This window comes from Dama dama, chromosome 33 (assembly GCF_033118175.1).
Source record: "Dama dama isolate Ldn47 chromosome 33, ASM3311817v1, whole genome shotgun sequence".
NCBI classification, from domain to species: Eukaryota; Metazoa; Chordata; class Mammalia; order Artiodactyla; family Cervidae; genus Dama; species Dama dama.
This window is the reverse complement of record NC_083713.1, coordinates 8,933,500-8,952,942: the sequence shown is the minus strand read 5'-3', so window position 1 is coordinate 8,952,942 and position 19,443 is coordinate 8,933,500. Positions and strand designations below refer to the sequence as shown.

General features: G+C 39.8%; 1 long non-coding RNA gene and 1 pseudogene across 1 annotated transcript in view; one reads left to right on the top strand and one right to left on the bottom strand.

Annotated features, from left to right (window-relative positions):
* The window catches only part of LOC133050791 (uncharacterized), a 44,955-nt gene extending 26,464 nt beyond the window's left edge, over window positions 1-18,491 (bottom strand). Inside the window, exon 1 of the long non-coding RNA XR_009691696.1 lies at window positions 18,476-18,491. This is a non-coding gene — a long non-coding RNA (uncharacterized LOC133050791). The remainder of the gene's footprint in view (window positions 1-18,475) is intronic.
* A 631-nt stretch (window positions 18,492-19,122) lies between these two features.
* On the top strand, window positions 19,123-19,240 carry LOC133051305 (5S ribosomal RNA; annotated as a pseudogene).
* The last annotated feature ends 203 nt before the right edge of the window (window positions 19,241-19,443 follow it).

Sequence of the window (19,443 nt, the reverse complement as noted above, 5' to 3'; positions counted from 1 at the left end):
GTCTTCTGTGTCCTTTTGACATGATCTGACTGTTTTGAGGGGTCACCAAGAATCAGAAGAACTGAGCAACTAACAGACACACACGTAGCATGGTGTTCCAGTAATCTTGTACTTTCTCAGCTCCAGCTCTACAATCATAGTAACAAAACCAAGATCGGGGCACTAGATGTTCTTACTGCTACTGGGATGTCGTTTCTTCTAAGGCTTCTCAGGTGGACATAGCTGGAAATATATGTGTGAGTGTGTACATATATGTGCACATAAGTATCTTTTCAGTCCATATTCATGCTGCTTTTTCAGACTGTGAGAAACTTGGCTTTCATCCACAATATATTTACGTGTTTGCTCAATTTTAGAATGCACATGAAGTAATTTAACAATTTCTAACTCATATTCCAAAGGCCGGTTTGCAAGCACTCCCGCTTGCAATTATTTACTAATTGATGATGAAATATATATTTACTAATTAGAGCAGGGCTTGGCAAACTATGACTCTGGGCTGGATGCCTGCTACTGCAGATAATTCTATGGACATAATCATGTTTGTTTACTCCATCTGCCAGTTTGTTTATGTGTTGCCTTTGGCTGTATTTAGCTGCTTTTACACTGCAAAGAGTATATCAAAGACTGCTTGTAAGCCTAAAATATTTGCTATCTGGATTTTAAAGAAAAAGTTTACTGATCCCTGCTATAGTGTTTAATGTTACTTTATAGTTCATTGCGTGCCAGTCTCATATCCTTATCATACAGTTCAATCAGACTTATGTTTTCTTTTAGAAGTTTTATAATTTTATGTAAGATTTAAATTCATGAGTTTTTTAAAAAAAACTTTGGCCATACCACATGGCTTGCAGTAACTTAGTTCCCTGACCAGGGATCAAATCTGAGTCCTTGGCAGTGAAAGTATGAAGTCCTAACCATTGGACTGCCAGGGAATTCCTCATGATCTGGTTTTTAATTTTTTGTATAAGAGATGGGGTTTGTCAAGATTTTTGCCTGTAGATATTATAAACTCACAAGGATAAGGATATTCTGATATCTACCCCTATTTTTGCCCATTAAGTTGTTCCTTCCTGAAGTTTCAAGCTTTCTTCTGTTTGGAGAACTTCCTTTAGTCTTTAGGGTAGGTCTGCTTCCCACAAATGCTGTTTTGCTTTGTCTGACAATATCTTGATTTTCCTTTCATTCCTGAACAATATTTTCACTGGCTATAGAATTCAGGGTTGACAAGTCTTTTCTTTCAGCACCTGGAATATGTTGTTTCATTTCCTTTTGGTCTCCAAGAGATGAGAAATCCATAGTTATTCAAATCTTGTTCATGTATAGGCAGTTTCTCTGTAGCTGCTTTCAAGATATTTTCTTTGTCCTTAGTTTTTAAATGTTTGATTATATTGTGTTTGCTTATGTATTTCTTTGATTTAATCATCTTTGGGTTTGCTAGGCTTCTTGAAAGTGGCACTAGTGGTAAAGACCTGGTAAGAGATGTGGGTTTGATCCCTGGGTCAGGAACATCCCTCGGAAGAGGGCATGGCAACCCACTTCAGTATTCTTGCCTGCAGAGTCCCATCAACAGAGGAGCCTGGTGGGCTATGGTCCGTGGGATCGCAAAAAGTCAGACACAACTGAAGCAACTCAGCAGCAGCTTCTTGAATCTGTAGACTTATGTATTTCACCAGACTTTGAAATTTTCATCCTTTTTTTTTTTAAACCAAGATTGATCGATTGGTTTTTTGGCCTTGGAACACAGCTTGCAGGATCTTAGTTCTCCAACTGGGGGTTGAGCCCCAGGCCGTAGCAGCACCAAGTACTTACCATTTGACTACCAGGGAACTCCCTCCATTATGTCTTTGAACATTTTTCAGCACTGTATTTTTTCTCCTCTGATTCTAGAACTTTGATGACACAAATGTTGAGGTTTTTTTTTTTTTTTTGGTGGCCCCATAGTTCTCTGAGACTATAGATATAAAGTCTATTTTCTCTTTGATAAGATTGAGTAAATTCTATAATCTGACTTTATGCTCACTGACCCTTCTTTTGTCCTGTTTAATCTACTGTTGAACCCATTCAATGAGATGTTTTATTTCAATTACTGCTTTTTTCAGTTTTATAATTTCCTTTTACTTCTTTTTAAAAATCTCTTCTATTTCTTTGTTAAGATTCTCCTTCTATTTTTTCTAGATGTATTTTAATTGCTCATTGAAAATTAAGATTCTCTTTCTCTTTTTTCTAGATGTATTTTAATTGCTCATTAAAAACATTTTTATGATGGTTGATTAAAATCCTTACGAAATTGTTCCAACATTTGAATTATCTCAGTGTTGGTACCTGTTGTCTTCACTCATTCGAGGTGTGATTTTCCAGAGTGGTTTTCAGTTGTTTCCTGACATTTTGTTGATTATGTTAGGTGATTCAGAACCCTATTTAAATCTTTTTTAAATGGGAAGGTCTTGGCCCACCTTCTGGGGCTGTGATTCCAATAACAATTTAATTTTCAGAGCCCTAGTAGTTTTATTATGGCATGCTTCACTCCTGTGCTACCTATATGAGAAAAATCTGTATTCTGCGTTTGATGAATGAAGTGTTCTAAACATGTCATTTAGGACAATTGGTAGTGCCATTCAGGTCATCTATATCCTTACTGAATTTCTGTTTACTTGTTCTACTAATAAAGGGATATTGAAATTGACTTTAATTGTAGATTTGTCTGTTTCTCTTCTCAGTTCTGTCAGGTTTTTGCCTCATATAAGTGATGCTCTGTTGTAGATGCATTCACAGTAGGGGTGATATATCTTGGAGAATTGACCTTTTATCATTATGTATTAATAGGATCCCTTTTTATCCTTGATAATTTTCATTGTTTTGAAGTCTACTTTGTCTGAAATTAATTCAAAAACTTCTGGCTCAGATGGTAAAGAGTCTGCCTGCAGTGCAGGAGACCTGGGTTCGATTCCTGGGTCAGGAAGATTCCCTGGAGAAGGAAATGGCTACCCACTCCAGTATTCTTGCCTCTGTCCCATGGACAGAGGAAAATCCCATGGACAGAGGAGCCTGGCAGGCTACCGTCTGTGGGGTTGCAGAGAGTCAGACAGGACTGAGCAACTTCACTTTCACTTTCTTTCAATACAAACATGTCAGTTTTCCATTGATTGCTATTTGCATAATATAGCTTTCTCCATCTCTTTACTTTGGAAATAAGTCTTTAAGGTGGATTTCTTATAGACAGCATATAATTGGGTCTTACTTTTTTTTTAATCAAATCTAACTACGTATGGCTTTTATCTGGTGTGATTAGACCATTCTCATTTAAGTATTGGTATGGTTGTATTGAAACCTACCATTTTGTCATTTTCTATTTGTTGCATCATTTGTGCTTTGTTTTCTTTTTTCCTTTCCTAATTTAAGTCAAGCATCTTTATATTTTCATTTTATCTCCCATTGACTTGTCATTTATGCCTTTAAAATTACTTTTTAAAACTGGTTTTCCTAAGATTAATAATATATATTTTAAAATAATTTTAATCCACCTCCAAATAGTTTGCTGTTTCGTGTATAATGAAAGGACCTTAGCAGTGTATTCCCAATTCCTCCTTCCTACCTCATATGCATTGTGTTCATGTATTTTACTTACACATAGGCTACAGTTAGCCAGTACATTGTTTCTCTGCTTTATTGTTTTTCGTTCTTAATATGGCTTCTAGAAATTTTTAAATTGTGTATATGACTCATGTTTCTATTGAATGGCGCAGCTCTAGAATTCTGGATGTTACCTATCCTACTACTAACTCCTGTCATCAGTTTTTCAATTCTGTTGTTGGTCCTGTTCATTATAGCATGTTCCACTCTGAACTCTTCTTTCTAGATTCTGAATCTAGGAAGCATTTCCCCACTTTTTATTTCTAGTGGGTTGTGATTCCTTGAGGGGATGGATTTGTGTCAATAGTCTGCAAGCTTACCACTTAATTCTCTTTCCCTTTTTCAATTATTTCCACTTTATCTGTAGCTGAACTTTGGTTTGGGGCACATTTGCTTCCCCACTTGATTTACTCACATGGTGTACCATCTAGTGGTAGTAGAGGGTAATCTTCATTCCCCAAAGTTTAACTCTGCTCCTGTGAGATGACTTTGAATGCTATTGATAGTATAGGGAACTTTACGGAGAGAAGGAAGCCATTGATGAATTTTAAATATATACTGGGATATTAGTTTCATATCAGCATTATGTTACATTGCATTATATGTGCTATATGTATAATTTGTCACACCTCAATATACTTGTCTTTTAACTATTAGAAAGTTTTATAATTGACTTTGTTCTATAATATTTATAATTTTTATTATTTATTTTGTGTCATAGACAAGGCAAAGCTGCTTAAGAAGAGAATGACTTAACTGATTATGGACAGTTTAGGGACTATAATCTCAAGGCTACAGGCAATAGGAAATGTTCTTAAGTAACATAATTCAATTGCTGTTGTTTAGTTGCTAAAGTTGTGTCCAGCCTTTTTGTAACCCCTGGGACTGTAGCCCGCCAGGCTTCTCTGTCAATGGGATTTTCCAGGTAAGAATACTGGAGTGGATCTCCTTCTCCAGGGGATCCTTCCAACCCAGGAATTGAACCCTCATCTTCTGCACTGCAGGTAGATTCTTAACTACTGAGCAACCCAGAAGGAGTAAAACACTTAGGCAGAGTTCATTTTAATAACCATATAGTTAATATTCTAAGAGTTATGAAGTAAAGTGTCACATCTGGAAAAGGGCTGAAAAGGGTTTTATAAGAAAAGAGATATTTTCAAAAGTCATTTAGTCACAGATGTGATATCAGTCTGTTGTGAAAACACAAGAACTTGAACTCTAAGTTCAAGGAATAAGACTACTTAGGTTTGAATACACCATTTTTGAGCCGTGTGATCTTGGGCAAGATATGTATCCTTTGAGTCTTAGTTTTTCATTTTAACAGCGTTATTCTCTTTTCCTAAAGGAAATCTAAAGATATAATTAGCAAAAACAACTTCTCACGGTGAAAAATTTTGTGCTGATTTTGATGATTCGTCAGAGGAACTCACAGTTTAACCAAGAAGGTAGAAAATTGGTTGAAGAGTCTAAGAAACACTGTGATAAACTCAGTAGCAACCTTGAAATAATTTCTAAAGAGACCGAACAGAGATGCGAGGCTCTGAACACAAGCACACTTTGTTTTTCTGAGCAGTGGGCATCTTGGTTAAGTAAAAGGCAAGAGGAACTTCAGAATTTATTGAAGGTAATTACTTTGTAACTGGAACCTCCCTTGGGGAGAACAGGTGATCATCAGAAAATTTTATAGTCTTGGCTAAGTATCGGCTTCAAAACACATGCTAAAGTATAATGAATTACTTAAAATTGTAAGGATAATAGTTGGCATGCTTATACATGATCTTGTTTCACATATATGTTTCCTAGATCTCCAGATGATTTAACATTTGTCTGATCTGTCCTATATCTATCTTTGGTTTCCGGTTTGTTACTTACTTTGGTTTAGAGCATGCTGTCTTTTGGTGTATAATACTTTTCACTTATAAATGATTTTTACTTTTGTCTGGGTACATTCAAACCTGTTATTGCTTTAAGTACTTAGGATATTGTTCTGGTTACTCAGAATATATCTGATAGGTTTGTGGGTTTGCTTGCACTTAACATTTGCATGAGCCCTTTGTGGGTTGGTTTTTCTTCTGTGCAATGAAAGGATTTTATTACTGTTCTTAAAAATTAGGTAAAAGAACTTAAGTGTTTTAAGCTATATAACCTATTTTCACAAAAAGGAACTATGACTAGTAGAGAAATAGGTAATTTCAGGTTTGGAGCAGGAAATATACCAGATGAGCCTATAGATCTTGTCATACCAGAAAGTAAAGATGCTGTTAAAGATTAATGGAATTATCTCAAAAAGACTTAGGAGCCAACCTGAGACACTCCCTTATTTGGAGGTGGTACAATTTGAGCATCATGAGGAATAATTGCTACAATAGATTAAGATATATCAAATACGTTAAAATTGATAAATTCATAAAAATTTCATTAGTCTCCTTTGGATCATGCTAGGGAAGCAGTAAATTATTTTAAGCAGTGGTAAATGAAGGGAAACAATTGAAAGGTCATCTGACTTTCCTGAAAGAACTCTGTCTTGGTTTAGCAGGGTAATGGATGAAGAAAAGTGTTTCAAAGGAGAATTCTGGCTAGTAAAATGCAGAAGAAATGATAGAATTAGGATACCTCCATCTTGCAAAACCCCTAGTGAAATAATCTTTGTGGACATTAGTGAGTCTGTACACCATTTGAGCAAAAGCTGATGACAGATCTTTATAACTAAGAAGGTGACCATACTCAAACACACTGGTTGATTTTTTTCCATGCAGCTTGTGAGATTTTAGTCTCCTGACCAGGGATTGAACCTCGGCCCTTGGCAGTGAAAGCGCAGCATCCTAACCACTGAACGACCAGGGAAGTTCCCACACCGATTAACCTTAACGTGAGAGACACAACCAGGCATGATGTACTTTCAGTACCACCTATGAAATATTCTTGCCAAAAAGTTAAAATCTGGTCTAGATCAAGCCTTTAGATCTAACTAATTTGTAGAAAATACAGAGGACAAATGAACATGTGAAAATAACAGAGGTGCATTGAACATATTTAATAATTGAGATATTCAGTAGAGCACAAATACCTGGTTTCTTCAATGAAATTTTCTTTCAAAGCAGAAAGTATGGATAACCTATATCAAAAGAGAGTTAAGACCTAGAGGGCCCTAAGCCCTGGTTTGCCTAGGATAGTCCTTGTTGATATTTATTGCACTGGGGTAATTATTATTAATGGCCCTTTTTACTCTTAGAATATCTCAGTTTTGATGAGAAATTATATAGTCACTAACTTAAGACATGTCAGTTCAGTTCAGTCACTCAGTCGTGTCTGACTCTTTGTGACCCATGAATCCCAGCACACCATGCCTCCCTGTCCATCACCAACTCCTGGAGTCTACCCAAAGCCATGTACATCAAGTCGGTGCTGCCATCCAACCATCTCATCCTCTGTCATCCCCTTCTCCTCCTGCCCCCAATCCTTCCCAGCATCAGGGTCTTTTCCAATGAGTCAACTCTTCGCATGAGGTGGCCAAAGTACTGGAGTTTCAGCTTCAACATCAGTCCTTCCAATGAACACCCAGGACTGATCTCCTTTAGGATGGACTGGTTGGATCTCCTTGCAGTCCAAGGGACTCTCAAGAGTCTTCTCCAACACCACAGCTCAAAAGCATCATTTCTTCGGTGCTCAGCTTTCTTCGCCGTCCAACTCTCACATCCATACATGACCACTGGAAAAACCATAGCCTTGACTAGACAGACCTTTGCTGACAAAGTAATGTCTCTGCTTTTAAATATGCTATCTAGGTTGGTCATAACTTTCCTTCCAAGGAGTAAGCGTCTTCTAATTTCAAGGCTGCAATCACCATCTGCAGTGATTTGGGAGCCCCAAAAAATAGTCTGCCATTGTTTCCACTGTTTCCCCATCTATTTCCCATGAAGTGATGGGAACAGATGCCATGATCTTAGTTTTCTGAATGTTGAGCTTTAAGCCAACTTTTTCACTCTCCTCTCTCACTTTCATCAAGAGTCTCTTTAGTTCTTCTTCACTTTCTGCCGTAAGGGTGGTGTCATCTGCATATCTGAGATTATTGATATTTCTCCCGGCAATCTTGATTCCAGCTTGGGCTTCTTCCACCCTAGGGTTTCTCATGATGTGCTCTGCATATAAGTTAAATGGTGACAATATACAGCCTTGATGTACTCCTTTTCCTATTTGGAACCAGTCAGTTGTTCCATGTCCAGTTCTAACTGTTGTTTCCTGACCTGCATATAGGTTTCTCAAGAGGCAGGTCAGGTGGTCTGGTATTCCTATCTCTTTCAGAATTTTCCACAGTTGATTGTGATCCATACAGTCAAAGGCTTTGGCATAGTCAATAAAGCAGAAGTAGATGTTTTTCTGGAACTCTCTTGCTTTTTTGATGATCCAGCAGATATTGGCAATTTGATCTCTGGTTCCTCTGCCTTTTCTAAATCCATCTAGAACATCTGGAAGTTCACGGTTCATGTATTGCTGAAACCTGGCTTGGAGAATTTTGAGCATTCCTTTACTAGCATGTGAGATGAGTGCAATTGTGCGGTAGTTTGAGCATTCTTTGGGATTGCCTTTCTTTGGGATTGGAATGAAAACTGACCTTTTCCAGTCCTGTGGCCACTGCTGAGTTTTCCAAATTTGCTGGCATATTGAGTGCAGCACTTTCACAACATCATTTTTCAGGATTTGAAATAGCTCAACTGGAATTCCATCACCTCCACTAGCTTTGTTTATAGTGATGCTTTCTAAGGTCTACTTGACCTCACATTCCAGGATGTCTTGGCTCTAGGTGAGTGATCACACCATCATGATTATCTGGGTCATGAAGATCTTTTTTGTACAGTTCTTCTGTGTATTCTTGCCACCTCTTCTTAATATCTTCTGCTTCTGTTAGGTCCATACCATTTCTGTCCTTTATTGAGCCCATCTTTGCATGAAATGATCCCTTGGTATCTCTAATTTTCTTGAAGAGATCTCTAGTCTTCCCCATTCTGTTATTTTCCTCTATTTCTTTGCACTGATTGCTGAGGAAGGCTTTCTTATCTCTCCTTGCTATTCTTTGGAACTCTGCATTCAGATGGGAATATCTTTCCTTTTCTCCTTTGCTTTTCGCTTCTCTTCTTTTCACAGCTATTTGTAAGGCCTCCTCAGACAACCATTTTGCCTTTTTGCATTTCTTTTCCATGGGGATGGTCTTAATCCCTGTCTCCTGTACAATGTCACGAACCTCCGTCCATAGTTCATCAGGCACTCTGTCTATCAGATCTAGTCCCTTAAATCTATTTGTCATTTCCACTGTATAATCATAAGGGATTTGATTTAGGTCATACCTGAATGGTCTAGTGGTTTTCCCTACTTTCTTCAATTTAAGTCTGAATTTGGCAATAAGGAGTTCATGATCTGAGCCACAGTCAGCTCCCAGTCTTGTTTTCGCTGACTGTATAGAGCTTCTCCATCTTTGGCTGCAAAGAATATAATCAATCTGATAAGACATATCAACCAAATCTAATGATGAATTCTGATTCAAACAAGCCTGAAAAACATGAGAGAACTCGTGAAATTTAAATACTAACTAGACATTTGATGTAAAGAAAGGAATGTTAAATTCTTTAGATGTGAGTTTAGTTCAGTTCAGTCGCTCAGTCATGTCCGACTCTTTGTGACCCCATGGACCACAGCATGCCAGGCGTCCCTGTCCGTCACCAACTCCTGGAGTTTACCGAAACTCATGTCCCTTGAGTTGGTGATGCCATTTAGATGTGAGAGTGGTCTTAAGAAGTTCTTAACTCTTAGAGAAGTATGCAGTGTAAAAGGACAAAATGATACAGAAATTGCTTCAGAACTGTCTTGGTGGAGAGCAGGAGTAATGGGCCAGTCTTAATTGATCTATATCCCATGTAGTAATAAACAGTGAGGCTGGGTAGTGAATATAAAGGGGTTATTAGTATTACTATTTATACTTTGACGTGTGTTTCTAAAACCTCTGTTATGGAAAACTTCAAGGTAAGGAGAAGTTAAAATGTTGCATAAAGGACTGGCAACTTTGATCTTAGTAATGAAATCTCATTTGCATCATTTACAGGTTATGAACCAAGGATGTGACACTTCCAAGTTTAGCGATTACTCAACAATTAAGTGGGCATAAAGCAGCTGATGAGAACCAGAAAAACTTTTTTCTCGGTCAGATAATTATTGATGAAGAAGAATTAATGACACGAAGTCAAGAACTTAATAAAACTGTAAAAATAGGTTTGACTAAACTTAACTGCTTTCTACAACAGGATCTGAAACTGGATATCCCAACAGGTACTTTTAAAGGGAAATTGAATTAAAAAGATTTTGAAGTTGAATTCAACTGTATACAGTGCTAGTTGTTCCTGGAAACTAGGTCCTGCCATTCCCTGACACAGATTTACCATCTCATGCTGATTAACTCAAATATGGAAGAACTGGAATCCTAAACTAGGTTTAATCAAGCATTAGATGATATACATGGCATATGCTCCCAGAAATTTGGGCAAGCATAATTCAGTAAAAGTTTACAAACATTCAGGGAACTGGCTTTATTAAGAGAGCATATTTTAGAAATGTGCTAAAGAAAGCACAAAAAGAAAGCCGACCATCTATCTAGCACTGTTTTTAAAGGACATTTTAATACCAAAAATGGAGGAATGTAATTCAATAAATCTAGTTTAATGCAAGGTTTACCACATTGTGCATTTTTTATGTGTACCTCTCCTTTTGTCATGGACCGTTTAGATTGCCATTCAAGAATTACCATTTTGGGACCTCAGCAGTATAAGCTATAATGTATTTAGGGAAGCCTTCATGAAAGAAGGTGTAACAAAGTATTTAACACAGGCTGAGTAATTGAGTTATTCATTAGGTTGCAGTAGTGGTGACACTCTGTAAATTTACTAAAAATCATTGAGTTTTTTCTGCAGTATGTAAATTATACTTTAAAGTTGTTCTTGTTTTTTTTTTTTTTTTAAGCATTTATAAAAGGAGATGGCACTAATGGATGCTAGTTAATTTTTTCCCCCAAGACTCTTGATGTTTATTATCCATTTTTCAATGAAATTAGGAATATAAGTGTTAAGGGAAAAGGTCAGAGCCTGTGTAAATTATGAGAACATGAATTATTGTAAAGAAGTGTAACTGGTTAATATTTACTTTCCGCCAAACTTACAGTAAAATGATTATTCCTATCTAACTGATCATGCTGAGAAAATTGTGTCTTATTCCAATAATATTGCCATTTTTTCCAGAATGCTCTGAATCCTTTTAGAGCCTATAATACATCTTTTGTAGGTGGAAAATTTCATGTTTTGGCATAGGTTGGATCTTGCAATTGGTTGAGTTGTCAATTTAGGAAACATTTTAAGCAATCTATACCTGACAGATAACAAAATTGATTCTCTTATGTGGCAGTGGTTATATTTTTGGAAGACAAAGACTTACTGGGAAGTATAAGTTTTAGCATTAAAAAAAAATGCTGGGAGTAGTTCAAGAGGGAGGGGACATATGTATAACTATGACTGATTCATGTTGATGTATGGCAGAAACCAATACAATATTATAAAAAGTTATTTTTCAATTAAAAACAACCTTTACTCATATGCCACATTTCGATTTTTACCACTTATATCCACTAAAGGTACGACCCCACAGAGGAAAAATTATGCATACCCATCAACACTGGTGAGAACCCAGCCCTGTGAACAGCTCCTTGATCAGTTGAAAATGAAACAGCCTGAGCTGTTAATGACGCTAAACTGTTCAGAAAACAACAAAGAGACTAGCCAGGTAAGATTTATTTTAGGCCTCATAATTTTAGAATTCTCTCATAAACTTTTTTTAATTTACCTTTATTTATTTATTGTGTTACTCATTTTGGCTGTCCTAGGTCATCGTTGCTACATGAGGGCTCTCTCCAGTTGTGACAGTCAGGGGCTGCCCTCTAGTTGCGATGGCTTCTCTTGTCGCAGAGCCAGGCTCTAGGTGCATGGTCTTCAAGAGCTGGCGCACATGGGCTTAGTTGCTCATTGGCATGCAGGATCTTCCTGAACCAGGGATCCACCCTGTGTCCCTGCATTGCAAGGCGGACTCCTAGCCACTGGACCACCCAGGGAAGCGCTAGACAATGTTTATGTTGTGTTTATTCATGTGCTTGACATTGTTCTGAGCATTTTACATATATATATTTACTCAGTTAATTCTCTCAGTAACTCCATAAGGTGAATGCTAGTGCTATCTCCATTTTAACAGGTGCGGAAACGAAATCACAAACTAAATCACATTGTCCCAAATCACAAGGATGGAGCTGGAAGTAGAACCTAGAGAATCTCCACAATCTGTGCATTTAACTATAGTAATTATAGAAAAGTTGGGAAATTGGAAAGTAACAAAGAAGAAAGTAAAAAGTAAGCTATAATCTCTTTATTCTGAGATTATCACATTTAACACTTTATTATAGGTCCTTCTCTATGTGAAAACATAACAGGAATTATTTTTACTATTTTGTAGACTTTCTGCTAATTTTGTTGAGGTTTAACTTTTAAGTAATGGACATTGTGTTATTTCTCAAAGAATAAAACTGCCTTGTGTGATTTTTTTTTTAACCCCGCCCCCACCATGTGAAGAGTTTTAAGCCCTGGGAATTTATCATTTCATCTAGCTTCTTATTTTAGGACTTGGATGAAGAAAATGCGGTTCTTGTGCTCACTGTTGAAGAACCTGTAACTCAGGAACCATCTGTAGATACTAGTTTGGATTGTTCATCAAGTGGTGGGGTTCCATTTTTCCAGGTACCTGATTGTATCTTGTTAGATAACCTTTCCACATCTAATGTAAATCTGTCATTTGCTATTCAGCATAAAGGCATTGCTCTTGATGGATGGAACAGGAAAACTATTTCAGTCATTCTATTGGGATGGCTTGTTAACTTTTCTGGTTTAAAGAATTTACACAAGTATGATAATTGATTAGGGTTTTTTTGGTAGGATAAATAAAAGCAAAATTTGACTTATTCCCATCCTTGGCTGGTAATCTTCTGTTTTTATCCTTACCCCTTTTCCACTTCCTCCATACTCAGAATAATACTAAAAGCAATCATTTCTCTCTTCCCTCCACCTTTGACGTGGATGTCCTGGAGCCTATCTCTGCCCACAGTCAGACTTTGAAGGCTAAGACATTTAAATTGAGACTGAATGCCTCTCTAGTTTAATGGCTGAGTCTCCTGCCTGAGGCTTTTCTCCTATTAACTATTCCCCCAGGTAGCCTGCACTTCTCACCTGCCTTGATCTTGAGCATTTACATCCTGTGCCCTCTCCTTCCCCCTTTTCACCACTTTTGGGAGTATGACACTCTAAACTGTCTAATATTTCCCACTCATTTAAAGGCATAAGCCTAGACAGAGTGTATGAAGTAAGAATTTCCTTACATAGGATGTTGATGTCTATATTTTATATAGTTGAAGTGCTGCTTATGATGTGTCTATGCTTCCATCATGATCTAAAGATTCTCCATTCCTATTAAGCTATTAAAACTTCTAGCTCAGAGTCTATTAAATTCCTCTCTCTCTGCATCAAGGCAATTTTATCCCCCAAATCTTCCTACCTTTTGCTTTATTCTTTACTATTAGAAAACACTAGATATATGTCTGTTTTTCAACTCTCTCTTCTATCTTATAAAATTAAGAAAAGAGGGAAAGTTAAGAAAACTTTAGTGACTGCTTAATCCCTATTTGAAAATTCTTTCATTCTTACAGCATATGATGTTCTGAAGGCCAGGCTTAGTGGTTCAGTTATAGCAAGGAAGTTCCTACAGTACCAGAAAAGACTTGGGATTGGATTTTAGACCTTTAGCTAAAGTCCAGAAATTATTTTTTTCTCTCATGTCTATCTGATTTGGTGAAGTTTTCTAGGTTAGAAACTCTAAAGTTGCTTTACAATTTGTCTAAGAATTGATGAGTGGGTCTGAAAGGAAAGTCATCAGTTACCTAAAGTTCTCTAAGGGCAAGTACAAGGATTCCAATGAAGTATTTCCAAATGAGAAACATGAAGTAAGTTTTTTAAAAGATAAAATATAGGTTAAATAAAAAGTATCTTGAGATAGCCTATAGACCTATGCTTAAAATAGAATTACCTCTTTTTTTTTTTTTGGCTGCATCTTGCAGCCCGTGGGATCTTAGTTCCCTGACCAGGGATTGAACCCTGGCCCTGGCAGTGAAAGCACAGAGTCCTAACCCCTGGACTGCCAGGGAAGTCCCAGAATTGCCATTTTTGTACAATAGCCCATCTTTGTTTCCCTAGAGCAAGATTTCTAGCAGCAGCACTATTGACATTTTGAGCTGGCTAATTCTTTGTTGTGGTGACCTGGCCTGTGTATTATGTGGTGTTTAATTAGCAGCTTCCCCAGCTTCTCTCCACTGGAAGCCAGCAGTACCCCTCTAGCTTTAACAACCAAAAATGTCTTCAGACAGAAGCAAATGTCCCGAGAGGCACAAGTCTCCCTGTTGATAACCATGGCCCTACAGTAAAATCTGTAATTATTTTTTTTTGGAAGACCATACAGAAAATTAACACTTCCTTCTCACATACATCCCCGACTTGGTGATAAAATAAGAAGGCATTCATTTCTACTTTCCAGGCAGTGTTGGCTCAAATTTGTGCTGAGTATTTCTAAAGTTTTCCACACCTAATTTCTTCCCTATATCCCAGAGAATTTTGAAAACAGAATATGATTAATATGTGTCACGTTACTTTATATTGATTTAATTTTCTCCCTTAAATCCACAGCATAAAAAATCACATGGAAAAGACAAAGAAATTAGAGGCACTAACCCACTGGAGAGTCTAAAGTAGAAGAAATCACAGAGCAATCTGTTATGAAGAGCAGATTACCTCTACGAGCCCAGAACAATTTTTAGTTAACTTGAGGATTGGTAATTTCACTTTTTAAGGAGAATGAAAAATAAAACCTGTAACCCCAGAACTTGAGCCTTGTGTGTAGATTAAAAACGAGTAGAAAATATCAAGGCAGTACTGTAAATGTAGTTGAATTTACTGTCTACCTATTTTTCTGTCATTGCTGTAGTTCCCTCCAAATCCAAATGTAGTTGGATTTCATTTAGGATTTTCATGGAGTAAATATGTATTTCTAGCTTTTGATATAAAATAGCTCTTTTAGAACAAATGAAAAATGTTTTCCTGTATATTACTAAACAGCAGATAGATAGACGCTGCAGTGTTCTTTTAGGCTTGAACTTATATGGGTAAATGTCACCAGCAGTTAGTCTTAGGAAGGCCATACCCTTTCTCTTCTTGCTATGATTGAATTATGTTTATCTCTCCTTGCCTCCTTCCCTAGACTTTTTCATTCTGCCTGCTCAGCTCACTTTCTCCCTTTTTATTTGTCACTAAACCATTTGTAGAGCTAGAAAATGGTATCTATCCATTATTGTTATGAGATAGCTGGAGTTTTATCTAGAAATCTTTGACACTTTTCTATGGTTATCTCTAAAATCACTGTCAACAGTAAACATAACCCTGGAAATATCCGGTCAATATTTTTGTTTCCCCTAGATATGAAAAAGCATTTCATTCCTTTATGAAGCCTAACACATTAGCTCCTACAGAGTTCACAGAAAGCCACCCTCTCCAGAATATAACTGCTATTAAGGGAGGAAAACCTGAGTTCTGATTAATGGCTGTGTGACCCCATTTTGAGGCCTATATCTTGTGCAAAAGGTCACACCGATTTAAAGGCTTTTTGAAGCTATTGATTATGAGTGTAATTTATATTCTTTTGTTTACTTGGTGAAACTTTTTGTTGTTCTTTGTATATAATAAAATATGTGTGTATATATTTTTCTCTACTGAAATCTTAACCCTTAATTGAAGATCCCTGATATTTTTTTGATCTGGCAGCCAAATTTCTGGAAGTCGGAATGTTTCAGCATGAAGAACCAGAGCACTTAGAATATATGCAAAGAATAAATTTTGTGCCCACATCAAGTTAAGTGTAGAAATTCAGAGTTTGATTTTGATAACTAAGTAAAACCAAACCCTGTTGAAGAATTAGAAAATGTGCTACTTCAAGGAATTCAATTTGCCTTGCAGAGTATTAATTATCGTAATAAAAATGATCTTATAATTTCTCTGCAAAATCAGATGTCAACACGCTAGCTATGAATAATATCTAATAAAAATAAGCTACCCTTGGTAAATCCATGATTAATAAGCTTGATCTCTACATTAACTTGCTTGTCTCATTATTTCTTACTTTGCAGTGGGTATGTTTACAGAGTTAAGCAAGTTGTATTAAAACTCCTAAAATAAACTTCTGCACAGGTACTAGCAAGGAAGAAAGGCCTTGGTAAACATCCCAGCTTTCAGTTGCACTCCACGGGGCTACACCTTAGTGTGAGATGAAGGAGAAACAGATTGGCCCTCACAGGGCCTGAAGTCCAGCTTTAAGTCATCTCATTCCCAAACTGTTCTAAGGTTATCTAGGAATGCTAATGCAGCTGGTTGAACAGCCTACAAAAGTCAAAAGAAATCAGGAGAATTTTAACAGCTAGAGCCTTAAATTAACCTGGTACATTTTAATAAGCAGTGTGAAGCACTCAAAAAGTAACCCTCAGCAAAAATAGAGTAGGTAGCTTCAAGGACCCATCATTCCTCCTCAGAGATGAAAACATTCAGAAATAATTTTTTCATAACTTGGAAAAACAGAAGTTTATAGAACCAAGCAAATTTGCATCAGGAACAGAGTCACCTAAAATTAGGAAAGCCTTTTGGTGTTTTACTTGCCCTGATCCATCCCCCTTTCCAGCTCTGTGGTAGTCTTGAAGACAGGCAGAAGCCCATGGTTCTCAGAATGGGACCTTGTTCCCTGGTCCTGAAGAAGCTGAGGCAGTTTTAATCTCAAAAAGTTGTTGAAATCTGTTTAGGCCAACATGAAGGACTGAAGCAAGGCACTTTCCTTTGTTCAGCTAACTCTGAACTCAGGTTGGAAGATGGTAGGCATTTCTCGAAAATATTGTAAGGCAAATAACCTGCTGCCACGTTTCGCAAAAGATTACAGCTGAGGTAAATAAAGGTGTGCCCAAAGCCTGAGAGGAAATAATGGGAGAGAATTTCCTAGGGAAATCAGGCTATTCAAAAACAATAGTGTATACTAGGGAACTGAGAAAGCCAATCTATATTTAGGGCAAGTTGCTGCATGCTTAGATAAGACCTGAGAAGACCTAAGTGTTCACTGCTGGCTGAACCCTGGGCTGAGCACAAGTAGGAAGTGAAGGCTAAGGAGATTGTAAAATGATCTAGCTAAGCACTCGGAGAAGGCAATGGCACCCCACTCCAGTACTCTTGCCTGGAAAATCCCATGGATGGAGGAGCCTGGTAGTCAGCAGTCCATGGGGTTTGTAAGAGATGAACACGACTGAGCAACTTCACTTTCATTTTTCACTTTCATGCATTGGAGAAGGAAATGGCAACCCACTCCAGTGTTCTTGCCTGGAGAATCCCAGGGATGGGGGAGCCTGGTGGGCTGCCGTCTATGGGGTCGCACAGAGTCAGTCAGGACTGAAGTGACTTGGCAGCAGCAGCTAAGCACTAAAGGAATGCTCCAATGTAGTGCTGAAACCTGCTACTGTGTGGATAAACCTTGAAAAAAAAAAAGCTAAGTGAAAGAAGTCAGATGCAAAAATTCATATATTGTATGTTTAACTAGTATGAAATATCCAAGATAGGTAAATTCATAGAAACAGATTGGTGGTAGCCAAGGTTGTTTTGAGTTGGGGAAAAGGGAGCAACTGCTTAACGAATGTGGACTTTTGTGATGATGGAAATGTGTTGGAACCGGGTAGATGTGGTGGTTGTACAACACTGTGAATATGCTAAATGCCATGGAATTTTTTTTAATTAAAAAATTTGAGGTATAATTGGCACATATTAGTTTAATTGTACAACAACAATTTGATATTTCTATACATTGTAAAATCACAATAATTCTCACAATTATTCATTTTATGTGATTTTGACCTAAAAATAAAAGCCATTCAAAATATAAAGTGAGTCCTATCATTTATTAAAGAAGTACTTGAATCATAAAGGCATTAATATTGTAGGCGGAACTGATAGCAGAACTGATAGTAAAATGTTCTTAAAGAAACATGACAATGTAAACATACGTTGTATACGTTGTGTGTCCATAAAACACAGCTGTTTACACTCCTTTAAAAATAAGCTGGGCTTCCCTGGTGGCTCAGACAGTAAAGAATCTGCCTGCGATGCAGGAGACCCAGGTTTGATCCCTGAGTCGGGAAGATCCCCTGGAGAAGGGAACGGCAATCCACCCCAGTGTTCTTACTTGGAGAATTCCATGGACAGAGGAGCCTGGCGGACTACAGTCCATGGGGTTACAAAGAGTCGGACACGACTCAAAAGAGTGGCGCGGAGGTCTCGGCGCCCTCCTACCCTGGGCCTCTCCAGGCCGCCCCCGCTCGGCGGCGCCCCCACCCCTCCCCGCCCCTTCGCTGCTCGGGGCGACGAGGCCCCGGAAGTGTCTGGCTTCTGGCCCGCCGCGGCCCACAACCCCGCGGTCCTCTGAGGCTTCTGCGGGGGGCCTGCCCGGCACCTGCCGGGGGCCCAAACCCACGGGGAGCCACCAGCGCGGTCCACCCGAGCGCCTCAGCCCCGCCCCTTCGCCCGACCGCGGCCCCCCTTGTCCCCACGCCGCCCGCCAAGCACGGGACCTTCCTGAGAGAGCGGACGAGCGACAGGCAGGCGCACGGACACGGACACACACAGACACTCGCACGCACCCAGGCGAAGGGAGACAGCCGGCCGGCGCACGCTCGTCAGCCAGAGCCGGAGCCATAGCAACCGTGAGAAGCCGGGTGTCAGGAGACTCACAGGCAGAAAGAGACGAAGGTTCAGAAGCAGACTCCAAGACGGCGTGGGGGCAAGGGAAACCTCGGGCAGGATGAGGGCTCAGGGCCCCGGCTGGGCTGCGCCCATGCCCCCAGGAGGCTCAGAGGACCGCCGGCCGCGGGCAGCGGCGGCCCTGAAGCCAGACACCTCTGGGGCCTTGTGGCCCTGAGCAGCGAACGGGATGGGGGGGGGGCGGGGCGCCGAGCGGGGGCGGGCCTGGAGAGGCCCAGGGTGGGAGGGCGCCGAGACCTCCGCGCCCCTCACCCCAACCCCCAGCCCCCGCACGCACGCCCGGCCGGCGCTCGGGGTCCCGGAAGCCCTCAGGACCCCGGGCTGGGCCAGGCAGCTGCTGGCCTGGGGTGTCCTTGTGCGGGGGCTGGGCTGCATTGGTTGGCCGCCAGGTTGCCGGCCCTGGTCGTGCGGCTCAAGTACAGCGCGAGGCCCGTGGAGAGGTGCGGCCGGCTGGCCCGACCGGCAGGTCAGAGCGAAAGGGAGGCACAGTGCAGGGCTATTAGGGCATCCAGCGGCAGCCGCCTCCTCTACTGGCCATACCACCCTGAACGCGCCGGATCTCGTCTGATCTCGGAAGCTAAGCAGGGTCGGGCTTGGTTAGTACTTGGATGGGAGACCGCCTGGGAATACCGGGTGCGGTAGGCTTCTTGCCGCCCCTCTCTTTTAGCCCCCGGCCTCCCGCAAGCCCCACCTGCCCTTGGCCCCTCGCACCCCACTGCGCTCAGAGCTGTCGCCTGCCTGTCAGCCGGCCGGCCGGCCAGTCAGCAGGCGTCCCTCGCAGGCAGCGGCGTCCCAACTCTTGGGCCCCTGCAGCCCCAACCCCTCCCGGGGTGGGTGGCTGGGGTTC